General features: G+C 41.6%; 1 long non-coding RNA gene across 2 annotated transcripts in view; it reads right to left on the reverse strand.

Moving 5' to 3' along the window:
* Positions 1 to 12,963, reverse strand: part of LOC109305952 — a 72,692-nt gene that overhangs the window by 18,742 nt on the left and 40,987 nt on the right. Inside the window, exon 1 of one of the 2 annotated variants that reach the window (XR_002099782.1) lies at positions 3,225 to 3,542. The exons of the other annotated variant lie outside the window; for it this stretch is intronic. This is a non-coding gene — a long non-coding RNA (uncharacterized LOC109305952). Of the gene's footprint in view, positions 1 to 3,224; positions 3,543 to 12,963 lie in introns of those variants that run through there. 2 annotated transcript variants of the gene reach the window in all.

The raw sequence follows: 12,963 nt of genomic DNA on the forward strand, positions 1-12,963 counted from the left end.
AAAATAAAACTTCCATAATTAGCATGAGGATTGAAATTTTGATAAAGGAAATTGAAAAAGGGTAGAACAAGACAAAACCATAGTAGGTGAAGGTTACAACTAGAGAAGCTTAAGCTGATTGATCATCTTCCAGTTCATGTTATTGCCTAATATTTCTCTTTTTACGAAAGACCATTCTGCAGAGGCAAAGAGTAACATGTCAGAATATAATATCCTGAGATATTGGTTAAGACCAAGAAAACTTCTTAGATTTTTTTTCTCAAAAAATCCTGAGAATTAAAATGTCTACATCTGTTACAAACAAGTGAGAAAAGCCCAATATTTAGTCTATTCTAACTGCTTTAAAATAATGTCACCTTTTCCCTCCTTACTTCAGACTTCATATCAGTATAACTCAGATGATATTAATATTATGCTTTTTGATAGGCCTTGATTCAGCAAAACAGTTGGATACATTTCTAATCTTAAGCAGTGGTTAACCAGAAGGTGAGGGGAAAAGTGGTGCACTTCCAAGTTTTACCCATATAAATCATAAATAAGATACTATTTACAGTAAACACCATGTATATTCAAATTATGTTTCACATGTCATTTATTGCTAGTGTGCTCCCTGAACTTGGCTTCCCAGCATTAACAAAAAACAGTACAGTAAGTTGTACAGATTTGTGATTTGTTTCCCTCTCCTTTCTTACACAGAAATGAATGAGTGCACAAAGATGACATCTAAGTCATCATTAGTTCTCTGAGTTACGACCTCATTGGGATGATAGGGGTAGTCCATGCCAATTAGGCCTACTATTTCTTCCACACCCTCTTATTTCTACATCATATACTAGTAAAAGCCCTGACTTCATGTACCTGAATCAGTGGGATTGCTCACATTTGAAGTCAATGAGGCTGCTTGTGTATTTGCAAAGTTTTATCATGTGCTTAAGTGTTTTATTGGTCTTGGGCTTTATAGAACTACAAGCAAAATCCATTATCAAAATACTTTCATGTGTTAGTCTGAATAGTCTCTTCTAAAGATGTCAGAATTTAAACATAATGGCTTCTTAACTAGAGAAAAGTTTCCAGTGTTGCTAACGATAGTAAAAGTTTTTAAAATCCAAATTAAAGTTATAAAAAGTAATACATTTTGCAGAGGCCAAAAATAGCATTGGTGGGATCGCAGCTGGAGTTCTGTGTCCAGTTCTGGGTGCCACACTTTACCAAGGATGTGGTAAAGCTTGAGAGAGTCTGGAGAAGGGCCACCTGTATGATCAAAGACTTGCACAGCAAGCCACATGAGAAAAGGCTGAGGGGATCTGGGACTCTTCAACCTAAAAAAAAAGAAGGTTGAAATGGTACTTAGTAGCAACTTATTACTACATGGGAATGATACATCAAGGGCTTGGTGAGCAACTGTTCACCAGGGCACCCTTGGGGAACACTAGGAGTAATGGTCACAAACTCCTGGAAGACAGTTTTAGGCCCAACGTTAGGAAAAACTACTTCACAACTAAGGTGTCCAGACTATGGAATAAGTTCCCTCCAGAGGTGGTGCAGTCACCTACCCTGGAAATCTTCAGGAGAAAACTGCACAGTCACCCTGCTGTGGTCACCTGACCCCCAGTTATCTTTCCTGCTTGGTACAAGGGGGCTGGACCTGATGATATTCCAAGGTCCCTTCCAGCCTTACTGTCTATGAAGCCCACTTTTCAATCTTTTGCATGTTTTAAAGTGCCATTTACTGAACTACTAAAATATATTATAACAGGTCTATAAGATGCAATATATTATAATATGTATATAAGATATCAAAGATATATTATATCATATATAGAAGATACTATTGTGTCCTTTTTATAGAAAAAAGTGGTTATAAGTGTACTTTGTTGTGCAGCAAGCAACAGTATAAAGTGCCAGCCTATCTTTTCTCTTCTCAAAAAAGGATGTTCTGCATGCTGCACAAGTTAATAAATGTTCACAATTCAATCAGCTTGAAATCCATATCATACAAAGACCTGCTTATGTAATGGTTGCTAATAAAACAAAATGTCATCATTGCAAGGTGGGGGACCTACACAGGAGCTGAGCGATTAAACCAACCACTCAATTAATTTCTTAGACTAAGCAGTAGTCAGTAGAGGTGGTCATCAACAGAAACAGTTTAGTACCCTAGAGACTAGTCCTAATGAACTGTTTCATTTAAATGTATGTATTTTTACCCTGGGGTAGTGGGGAGCAAAACATAGACAATATCAGCTTTAAAAGATTTATGTGCATTTTCTATTTCAGTAACAGCTTTTTTAGTGTTGTGGCATTTACAGGCTTAAGTCTTGTAAATTGGTTCTAATTTTCAGAGATGCTGAGCACCTGTCAAGTACACTAACACAATATTTCTGGGGAAAACAAACAAACCTATAAATATATTTAATAGGCCCCTTCTACATGTGCAGGTAAAGGCTCAAAGGGATCTAATGTGATCCATGCAATCATGCTTTCTGCCATATAGCATATGCCTGGCAGGAGGTGCAATTCTGTGGATCGTGTATTAGATCCCATTGTGCCTTATTGCCAGTGCAGGGGGAGACAAATCCCAGGCTCCCCATGCACTGACAAGAACCAAGCTCCTATGGCTGGGAGCCCCTCAGTTGAGGTGCTCCCAGATATGGGGATGCCCCATGCATCCCTGAGTCTAGGAGCCTGGTTTCATGCACCTCTGGGGTAGCTGCACCTGCTAACTGCCAGGACACACCTGGGTCTCAGCATCCAGCATCCACAGCTGTGGGACTCAGGGTCCCTGTGCTTCTGGGACTGACAGTCAGCAACTGCTGGGGCTGAGAGTCCCCTCAGTTGTGGGACTCCGAGCCCCAGCTGGGCATGGTGCTGCCCTACAGCTGGGAGCTCCTTCAGCTGACAGGGGCCCCAGCCACAGGGGATGCACCGCTACATGTGCAAAGTCAACCTTAATAGCAACCAGCTATAAAGCCAGTACATATTTTCAAGGTCTTACTTTATAAATGGTTGGAGCTTTTTATGGCATGATAGCTACTTTGCACATGTAACTGGCTTGAAGGTATTTGTACAAGTAACCAGTTCATTGCGTGATACCTTTAACGTGTAGAGGGGGCCATAGTATTGTCTGTGTACTAAAGTAATAAGCCAATTCACAGTCATTTGTTAATATCAGATAAGCAACAGCTTCCCAGTCAAGTGCCTGAGGTGAAACTGAGGACGCTTACCTCTGAAAGTCTTTAGTTGACTGATTGTTGCTATATTGCATAACCCTGTCACAGACATCTCTTCAATAACAGAATCTATTTGTAACAAGGCAGTTCCTAAGAGGGTTATTGTAATAGTTTATGTTGTCACCTTCCACTCTTACTTTCAAAGCTGTTCAGGGAAGAACACCGAGATTCCTCTTATTTTATTACAGCATGATTTCAAGGGCGGATCAAAGTTAGGTAATTTTTGTCTTTCATTTTCTCATTTTATTTAGTAAAACTGGTCACTAGGGTAGGGTGAAATATAGTGGAACCATAACACTACCCCCATTTCCCATCTCTCTAGGTAAAGAGAAAATAAAAGCAAAGTAAATAAGGTTACATTCCTCTTTGGTAACTGTATACTGCACGTATTCACAAAACAAATTTTAAAGCTATGGCAACTGGAATAAATTACACAGTAGTTTGAGACACTATATAAAAATGAAGGGACACTTTCAGGGTATTCTTAAAGTTATGGTCTGCTTTGAAAACTGATTGTAAATATGGTAAAGTGATTCCTAAATTACACTGGGAGGCTTGGAGTTTGTTGCTCCTTCAGATTATTTATCAAAAAACACGTCAACATGCTTCTTTCTTTAACTGTGACCCATATAAACAAGTGGTGTGATCTACCACCAAGCTAAAGTTTTTATTACTTGCAAACATCACCAGTGGAAATTTTTGCAAACTCTATTTTGCCCTTAGTTCTATCAGTGAAATGTCATTTCCATTTCATATTTTCATTTAATTTTTCACTTGGCATTGAAAGAATGCTTATCATTGTCAAAGTGCTTATTAATATCAATCCTCAGCACATATCTGTTATATAAATAGGAATGCATTATTAACTTTTGTCACAAACCCACCACATAAGCAGGAATGATTTGGGGGTCAGAGCCAAGAGCTAAGTTTATTTTAACTAATCTTGTGTTTAGTCTCTTTCTAAAACTAATGATAAGCTGTAGTCATTTGTAGCTGTTTTATTGCTATATGGATTATATGATGTTGTATGTATGCATCACTGCAATTTTGTGTCACCGCTTAATCAAAAAGGTATAGCCGGGTCTCTAGTTAAGTATATGTCAGAAAAGCTGTGGCACAAAGGGGGAAGGTAAAACTATTAAGTATCACCACCTGATGTATTTATTTATTTATTTATTTTAGAAGAACGGCATTTGTCACACTCAAATATGTGGCAGAAAGGGCTATTTTTGGGATTTTTACACAAAATATTGGGTATGAATTTGCCCATAAGAAAAAGGTCAGTGCTGTAATAAGAAGTACATTTCAGGGAGCTGGGCCATTAACTGGGGGAATTCCAGATTTCCCAAGCAGAAGGACAGTTTCGGGGGGGAGAGGGGGGTCTCAGACTCCTCAGCAAATAGAACAATACTTATAGGTGGAGGGCTGTTTTGAAGGTGTTTGGAAGATGTGTGTTAGGTAGAGGCCATCTTTGGATTTTCCCATGCCTGCGTGGAGTTTTGTTCCCCAGCTAGCTGGGTTGGCAGAGTCAACAGCAGGAAGGCTGGTATCTGGACATACTGACAAAACTCTCTGAAGCAGTCTGAAGATAGTCAAGAAAAGTGAGAAGCTTTATCCATTTTTTGTGTACTATTCTTGTCTTCTATGTAATAAATCTTCTTGATGTTTTGTTGCTTTACTGATTTCCTTACTGTCTGTAGAAAAGCATCATCCCAGAGCAAGTGATTGTCTAGGCATGCCATTTCTATGGAGGGAAGGAGGCACACAATTTGGTCACAGAGCTGGCAAAAATGTCTCCTGTAGCTGCAAAATCTGGGGTAAGGGCACTCGAGCTGAAGCTTGCAGGAACAAGGAGTCATCCCAGGGTAAACCTTAGTCTGTTCCTTGAGAAAGCAGCTTGGGCAACAGGGAGAAATGTGGGACCCAGGGTACACCACAGTTGGGTTCATAGCAGTCCCCCACATAGTTCATAGGGAAATGGAGTCTGAAGTGACTTTTTAACCATCATAAAAGGCAATGGTTGCACCTGAGAATCAGATCATGAGAAGCAGAATAAATGTTAGATCAATGCTTCCTAACCAGTGTGCTGTGGCACAAAAGTGTGCCATCAGAAATGAATGGGTGGGCTGCAGAATTTTGCCATGGCAATGAGGCACAAGTTACAATAGGTATAAGGATGAGGAATGCCTTAATAGGTGTGCTGCGGAAAAAATTTATTAATGCAAGTGTGCCTTGGGCTGGAAAAAGGTTGGGAAACACTGTGCTAGATGAAGTTGTCATGCAATACCTAGGTCAAGGTTTTCAGACTTCAATTAATCAAGAAAGCTCCAGTTAAAATTAGAATGGAAAGAAAATCAAAATACTTGTTCCTATGGTGATTGTGCAGGCAGATTCAGCTCCTACATTAAGCTTTTCTCCTGAATGAGTAAATGCATTTACACCCCATACAATTTGGCTCAATGTCCTACATTCTACTGACATCACTTCCATCTAGAACTCTAATATTTGTTCTTGGCCAGATTTCCAAGATATATGTTCGACCCTTGTCTTTCTTGACCTCTCAGCTTCTCTTAACGCTCCTAATCATACCCTTCATGCTCTTGTCAGCTCCTGTCTTCAGTCAGAAATGATGCTACCTTGACTTCCAACTCTTACTTCTCCAAGAAAAGCACATTCCTGTTTAATCCTAAGTAAGAAGACTATTATGAGTAAGTAGAGCTCCCAGTCAGGATCTTTACAGCCACAACCTTATTCTGTTTCACATTCTTCCTCAAAATTTATTTTCCCCAGTGCAAATAAGAAACCCAACCTGACAATGCTTAGACAGATCATAAATTGATATTATGGTACATGGCTATCTAGGAATTATGTACAACTGGTAAGATTAGCTATACTCCTTCTGCCATTCAGTTTGTTAATTACTTTCTACTACCTATTCTGTATAACTATTAAGAATATAAATTTGGTGGGGTTGGGGCTGTCATTTATTGTTTCTAAAGTATCTTGCACAACTGTAGGGATTCTGATCAGGCAGGCCAGCCTGGGCCAAGTACCTTAGCAGCCACACCTGTGGTAGGCCTCAGTTACTGAACCCTGCCCCAGTTTAGGAGAAGTGAGCATCTTGACTGGTTGCTGGGAGTACCATCTATCTATTTCACACCAGCTGAGGCCCTGGTTTTATAGGCCAGTCAACCATTCTGCTGTGGTATGCCTCCTGGTTCCTGACTCTAGATTTCACTTTGGATTTCCCTGTGGATCTGTTTTCTGTTCCCTGACGCCAGCTAGGCTCTACTCTTGGACTTCACTTTAAGGATTCTCCTTCCATTTGGTACTTGCAACATCTGATCCCTGGAATCTGACCCCAGACTGTACTGTGGACTGTACCCCTGGATTTCCCTCTGGTTTTGGTAACATGGCTCCCATCCTCTGACCCAATTCCAGGACCTAGCTTTTCCTCTGGCCAACCATTAGGCCAGACTAATTATACCCCAGTCCCTTACAACAACCAACAGCCAATGTGATAAGCTATCCTCTAACTAAACTGAGTAGTTTAAGATAGTATATACATGTATATGACAGGCCAGCATAGTCCTGACAGTACTGTAGTATAACTGCATTAGAAGTAATTCAGTTTTTTGGAACTGGAATCATCAGAGTGATCTTGTTAAGTCCAATTATCAAGGTGGGGTGGAGAGGGAGGAGTTTGAGGGTAAAGATGGATGTTTCTAGATTAATTGGATCAGCTGTGGCACTGTATTGGGTAAAACATAAATCACCTGTTGTCCTCCGCAAAAGGGATGATGCTCTCCTTGCCTGGAGATTCTCCACTTCTGCGCCCCTCCTTGCCAAGACCCATACTGACTCATGCCACATGTGGTACAGGGTGGTGAGGGTCCCAGCTAGGAGGCATGGAGCTGTAAAGGTCGCAGCATGGAGGCATAGGGCACTGGGGATTCTCCGGCTTCCATGCCTCCAGATCAGGAAGCATGTTGGCTTTCTCCACTTATGGAATGTGCAATTGGAAATCACATCTATTTACTCATCATTTGTACCAGCATACATTTTATGGAAGCACAAATGCAACACCATCTATTTCTATCCTGTGTTAACTAGTATCAGGCTCATCCAAGGTCTGAAGGAAAAGAAGTATAGACTATGCCCCTTGGCAGATGTTTCACTTAAGATGCTATTAGTCTATTAATCATATCTTAAGTAGTAACCCAGCCACACATTCAGGGAACTAATGGCTCCACAAAAAAGAAAACTAACAACAGAAATATTACAAGAAATGTGTACATTTTTGTGACTTGTTTCCATCTTGTGTCTTAAACTGAATGTGTGGTAGGACTAGAGGACTGTACTAACGTCTGAAACTGACCCTGCTGCACTCCAGGATGATCAAGACCCCACCAGAGCTTGAACTGGCCCAGGTGTAGTCCCCATTCAAGGTGCAATCAACTGATCCATGGCAGGATCAGGAGCACACTGGGACTGGAAAGCAAGGACATTCCCAATCCAGGTGACCATCAGCTTATTGTCAGCTAGTAGTGACTACACTGGGGTTGGGGTTCTAGACCTGGTGTGGTCCTAATCCAGTTAAGGATCATACAATTGTCAGCCAACACCAAGGACCACACTGGGTCCTGTTTGAACCCCAACATATTTTTGGAGCCAGCAGACAATCAGTTGATTGTCAGGCACCTAGCTTTCAACTTGCCATGATGCAGCATCTTGGTATAATGATCCCAGGCTCTCTGTCTACTGGCAAGTAAGGCATGATTTTGATCTCACCCCAAAAGTGCACACATCTTGCCATGCACATGTGGCATTGCAAGAGGCAAAATTGTTGGGACTGGGGATTAGATCCCATTATGCCCTCAAACTAACATTTGTCAGTATAATAAGTATTTTCTTCTGCAGAACTTGAGAATTCATTAAATCTTTTTTTCCCCCAGCAAAGAGTAAGAAAAAAAGAGCAGAAAGGGTCTTTGTAAGCTCTACTGTTCTCAGCCTGAGAACACACAACACCATTCTCTATTCTTCTGAGGGCATTTGATGGACAATGTGAGAAATTTAACAGAGGAACATATTCAGTTATGTCAACAACATGAATCTCTAGTGTAGCTTTGGTAGATATGTCCCCTGCAAACCTACAAAAAGAGGCTACCAGAAAATCCATACAGAAAGAAAACTAGGAAACCTCTATATCACTTCCAAAAGGACCTTTATCAACCTGTTTATTCAATCTTTTATAGCTTTTTTCCTTCTTTCTGTATGTTGCTCTTTTTTCTTTTTTGACCTACTCTTATTTTTTTCCCAGGACCTGCAAAATACCTGTGTGTAAATGGCCAAAATTGTTTTAAACAGCATTAAAAAGGCAAGACTTAACAGTCTTGATGGAGCTATAAAGATTTTCTTCAATAAGGGATCTGGCCTGGAATTGTTATTTAAAGGTTTACAAAGTAGTAATTATGCTTTTACATCTCAAAAGTATTATGGAAAAATACTCTGGCATAACCTTTTACCACAGTTAACTTTGATAGAAAGTACAACTTGAAACACACCTACATATAACATATATAATAGATGAAACATTTTAAATCTTAGTAGCATTACATAAAGAATCTCATCATTAGATTGGATGATGCTGTGCAAACATAAAAGCACGGCTGTACTGTATACATATGTGTCAGCGGGTCTGGTCGTCCACCTGTCAGGGCACGTCTCTCCAATAATCCCTGACCTGAAAGTGTACTCACTCAGGGTCTGCACGCGTCCAACCACCTGCCACGACTTTGATGATTCATTGGTTCAGTGTTTTCTCTGACGCGTGCACGTCCAAAAATGAGACTTCCGGTCACACAGGGTCCAAGGTAATTGAGGGCTCCTTCCTCCCCTACACCTTTGCCCAGGTCTCCAGGAATGTCCAACACCCACGAGTCACTGCTGCCCTTCAAGTCTCCCCTTTGGAGGGGTGGGGCAATTCCTCGAACGAGAAACAAAAATAGTAAATGCTGGACCAAATACCTTGTTCCCGACCGGAGCAGTGGACTCCAGGTTCCTGTGTTGGTTTCAGTAAAGTCCGACTCTCCCACTCAAGAGTCTCCTTTTCCTCTCTCTGGGAAGAGCTGTCTGCCACTTAGGGCTTTTCTACTCCTGGGGCAGTTCTGTCCCTCACCACGGACACAGTGCTGCCCCGTCAGTTGCCCTGGTCCCAGGGCTTCCTGCTGAGTAGCCCCGGCCGGGGCTAGATGCTCCCGGTCGTCCTAGTTCCCCCAACTGGCTTCAGGGCTCACCGCCCTGAGCTGTCCCACCTCTCTGGGGCCTTACCCTTGCCCCAGAATGTGCGGGCTTGGTGCGTGCCGGCGTGCATCCACCGCTCTGGACTCTCGCCGGCGGTCAGCTTCCATTCTGGCTCTTCCAGTTTCACGCCCCCTCTCCTCCGTTCTGGTGCAGCTTTAAGCCCGCTGGCTGTGCTGCACACCTGAAACACTTAAGTAAGCACCCCGCCCTCCAGGGCAGCGGGCGTGTTGTTACTGTGGGGATTCCCACCCCACAAGTCTCGGGGCTTGTCAGCTCCTCTGCTCTCGCACAATATGCAAGCCCAGAAAGTAGGATGAATGCATAAGGAGAATGCTTTTGCTTTATGGAGTTCCTCCACCTTTCTTTTAAGTTTAGTCACCAGAAATAAAATAAACCACATGACTAAAAATGAAGTGCAAATTGTCTAGCCAACCACAACTAGGGCTTGACAGTTCTGTCCCAGTTCTGGGAAGGGAAACTTTTCAAATGAGAAAATCCTTGAATTAGATCTGTCTTAGAGACTACTCTATGTCAATTCTCCTTTGCCTTGCCTCTGGACCTCTATTTCTCCTCTAGCCCAAAGTCTGCCTCTCATGGTAGAGTTATTACTAATTTAAATTAGTTTTCCAGCTAAACTAGGAAGATTCTACCCTTCTTATGTAAACAAAAAATCCAATAGAAATTCCAAAATAAACAGGGACTTTGGCAAACCATTCTTCATCCTCTCTAAGAGACTGTCTCTTAGGATCTGTCTGACTTTTGTCCAGAATTAGCAAATCCAAAATCTGCCTTCCCTTTGTATGGATTCCAAAGCAGATAGATCACTCTAGTTACTGTTAGGCTTTCCTAACTCTCACTCAACTGCAGTAAAAGCTGGATGACCTCTGGAATTATCCAGCACTCTCATGTAAACTTCCTTCTCTTGTAGTTGTTATTTATAGATTCTGGCTTTCCTCACACTGCTCCTTTTAGAACAGCTGCAGAGTCTATTCCATCACAAACTCAATCCCCTCCTGGACTTCCTAGCATGACCCGACTGTTTGTTTTATTTTATTTTGCTTTGCTTTGTTTTTTTGTTTTTAATCAGAGATGGTCAGATGAATCTTGAACTCTTCTTCCTGTGTTCTTTCTTACCGAGTAAGATGACTGCCTTTTATTTCTCCTTTTCTCCCATGTATTACTCTTGAGTCTATAATTCCCACAGCCTCTCCAGGAATTATACCCAATTTTGTTCTGCACTAAACAGGAACCAAATTCTATGAGAGTTATAGATCCTATTAAAAAATAATTTTACCCTGTGTTATACCCATCAGTACTCTGTCATAGGGTGGAAGAAAGCTGCCAACACATCACCCCAAAACTGACATAAGTTCCAGAATTGGCAGAAGCCAAGGTTCTCTTCTATGGCGTTGTACTTCTGTTCTGTATGCGATTCCATCTTACTTGAGTCTCACTGCTAGGGACTCCCACTCCCTTGGTAGCCATTCAGGAGTATGTGGAGGTAGGGGTGGAGGTGCTATACTGAAAAGTTAATACCTCTAGGAAATGTATTAAATATTCAGTATAGCTTCCATTGACCTAGAACAGGGGCAGGCAATTATTTTGGATGCAGGGCTGCTTACTGAGTTTTGGCAAGCCATCGAGGGCCACATGGCAGGCAGCCAAGGGAACATAAATATTCATGTTCTACATTTTTTAGGGCCCCCGTGGGCTAGATAGAATGGCTTGGCAGGCCACATCTGGCCCGCGAGTCACATTTTGCCCATCCCTGACCTAGAAGGGCAAAGGATATCCCATCTTCATTTTTGGTCCATTTATCCTTCACATTGACCCACTCCAACTTCATCCTTACCTCTAGGTAGATCCTAAATTCACTGGACAGCCTACAGTAGCATGTGATTTATGCTGCAGTGGCTGCTGAAATCTTTTCCTTTTTTCAAGATGGATCTAGAAGTCCCATTTTGGCCATAGATTTTAAATGAACCGCTTTTCCTTTTTTAAAAATTAGTTTCCCACTTGTACTTTTCTCCTTCCTTGCTTTACATGATGCATCATTCTTATCTTTACTGGACCAGGCAGGCAGACTACTTAGCATCAGATTTAGGGATATACAACATCTGGAATATGATCGCCTTTAATTATTTTATCGATGTCTCTATTTCATTATTTTGGGGAACCTGTAATATGTTCTAATTCTGATATTTTAAGTGTGACCTTACTGAGATTTATGCTTGAAGAATTTAATAAATGAGATCCTTTTCCTATTGGGATTGTCATACCACAAGATTATATTTTAATATAAAAATGTGCTGAGAGGACAAAATGTGCTTATACTCAGAACGATGCTTGTGTTTCTTCATTATTCTAACATATCAGTACACCTCTGGTACCCTCAAATCCTTTCCTATGATTTTCAGTCCTCCAAGGCATGGAAGGAAAAAATACTTCTCATAAGGTTACCATAGAATCAGGAATTCAGTCTCTTGGCTGGAATAGTTTTCATATTTTCTAGTAAAGAACAAAGTGTCCTCTGCATATTGCATATTGCAGCATCCATTTTTCAGTAAGTAGTAGTAAAATGGAGAATGGATACATGTATCTATATTTCTTTTGCTTCTTTCACAACCCACACTTGCCCCCCTCACAAATCTTTACTGTGTGGAGATACAAAAAGGAATTACTACAGAACAGAATCCATTGCTATCTAAGGGAATGGCTCAAAGTCCATTGGGCTTAATGGGAAGACTCCCAAGATCACATCCAGACAAGCATCGCTGTGTGGTATGTGCCACATACCACATGTTCTGTTGTTCCCTACACTGCAGGGGAGCAGCATGAAGAGATTTTTTTGACCCCAGGATATCCAGGGGTAAAAAAAAAAAATGACCAAAATTTTTTTTTTATCGTGGAGCAGTGCACATGACAGCAGCATACATTGCCCAAAGTCAGAGCCTGGCCAGCCAGAACTGCACTCTGCTTCCAGCCAGGCTCTGTGTGGCAGAAGCGATGCAACTACAACCCTGGGAGGCCCCAAGACCCCCAGTTTAGGCTTCTGGGGCCAGCCGATTGCTGGCACCCACCTCCTCTACCCCACCCAGGGCAGCTCACCATGCACCAGAGTGTGAGTGGCATGGGTGTTTCCCAGGGATAAGTAGTGGCAGTGTAAGGTCTGCCACTGATAGTTGTCCCAGGGGAACTGAATGTCTACGCACATCTAGATGCAGCCCCAAGAACTTAATTAATTTCTTTTGGATTAGTTCTTAATAGTTTATGCATTCTTTGCTCAAGCTGCAAAAATCCTAACATCCCTTTTGTGGTAGAATTTCACTGCTTTTGCTGAAAGGCTGACTCCCTTTCGATCATAAGTTTTAAAGAAAAAAGTTGTTCCATAATGGCAAAAAAGACCTTTGAACGATTCCTCTCACTTTCT

The sequence above is a fragment of the Crocodylus porosus genome, unplaced genomic scaffold (genome assembly GCF_001723895.1).
Source record: "Crocodylus porosus isolate Cpor-Errol unplaced genomic scaffold, CroPor_comp1, whole genome shotgun sequence".
NCBI lineage: Eukaryota > Metazoa > Chordata > Crocodylia > Crocodylidae > Crocodylus > Crocodylus porosus.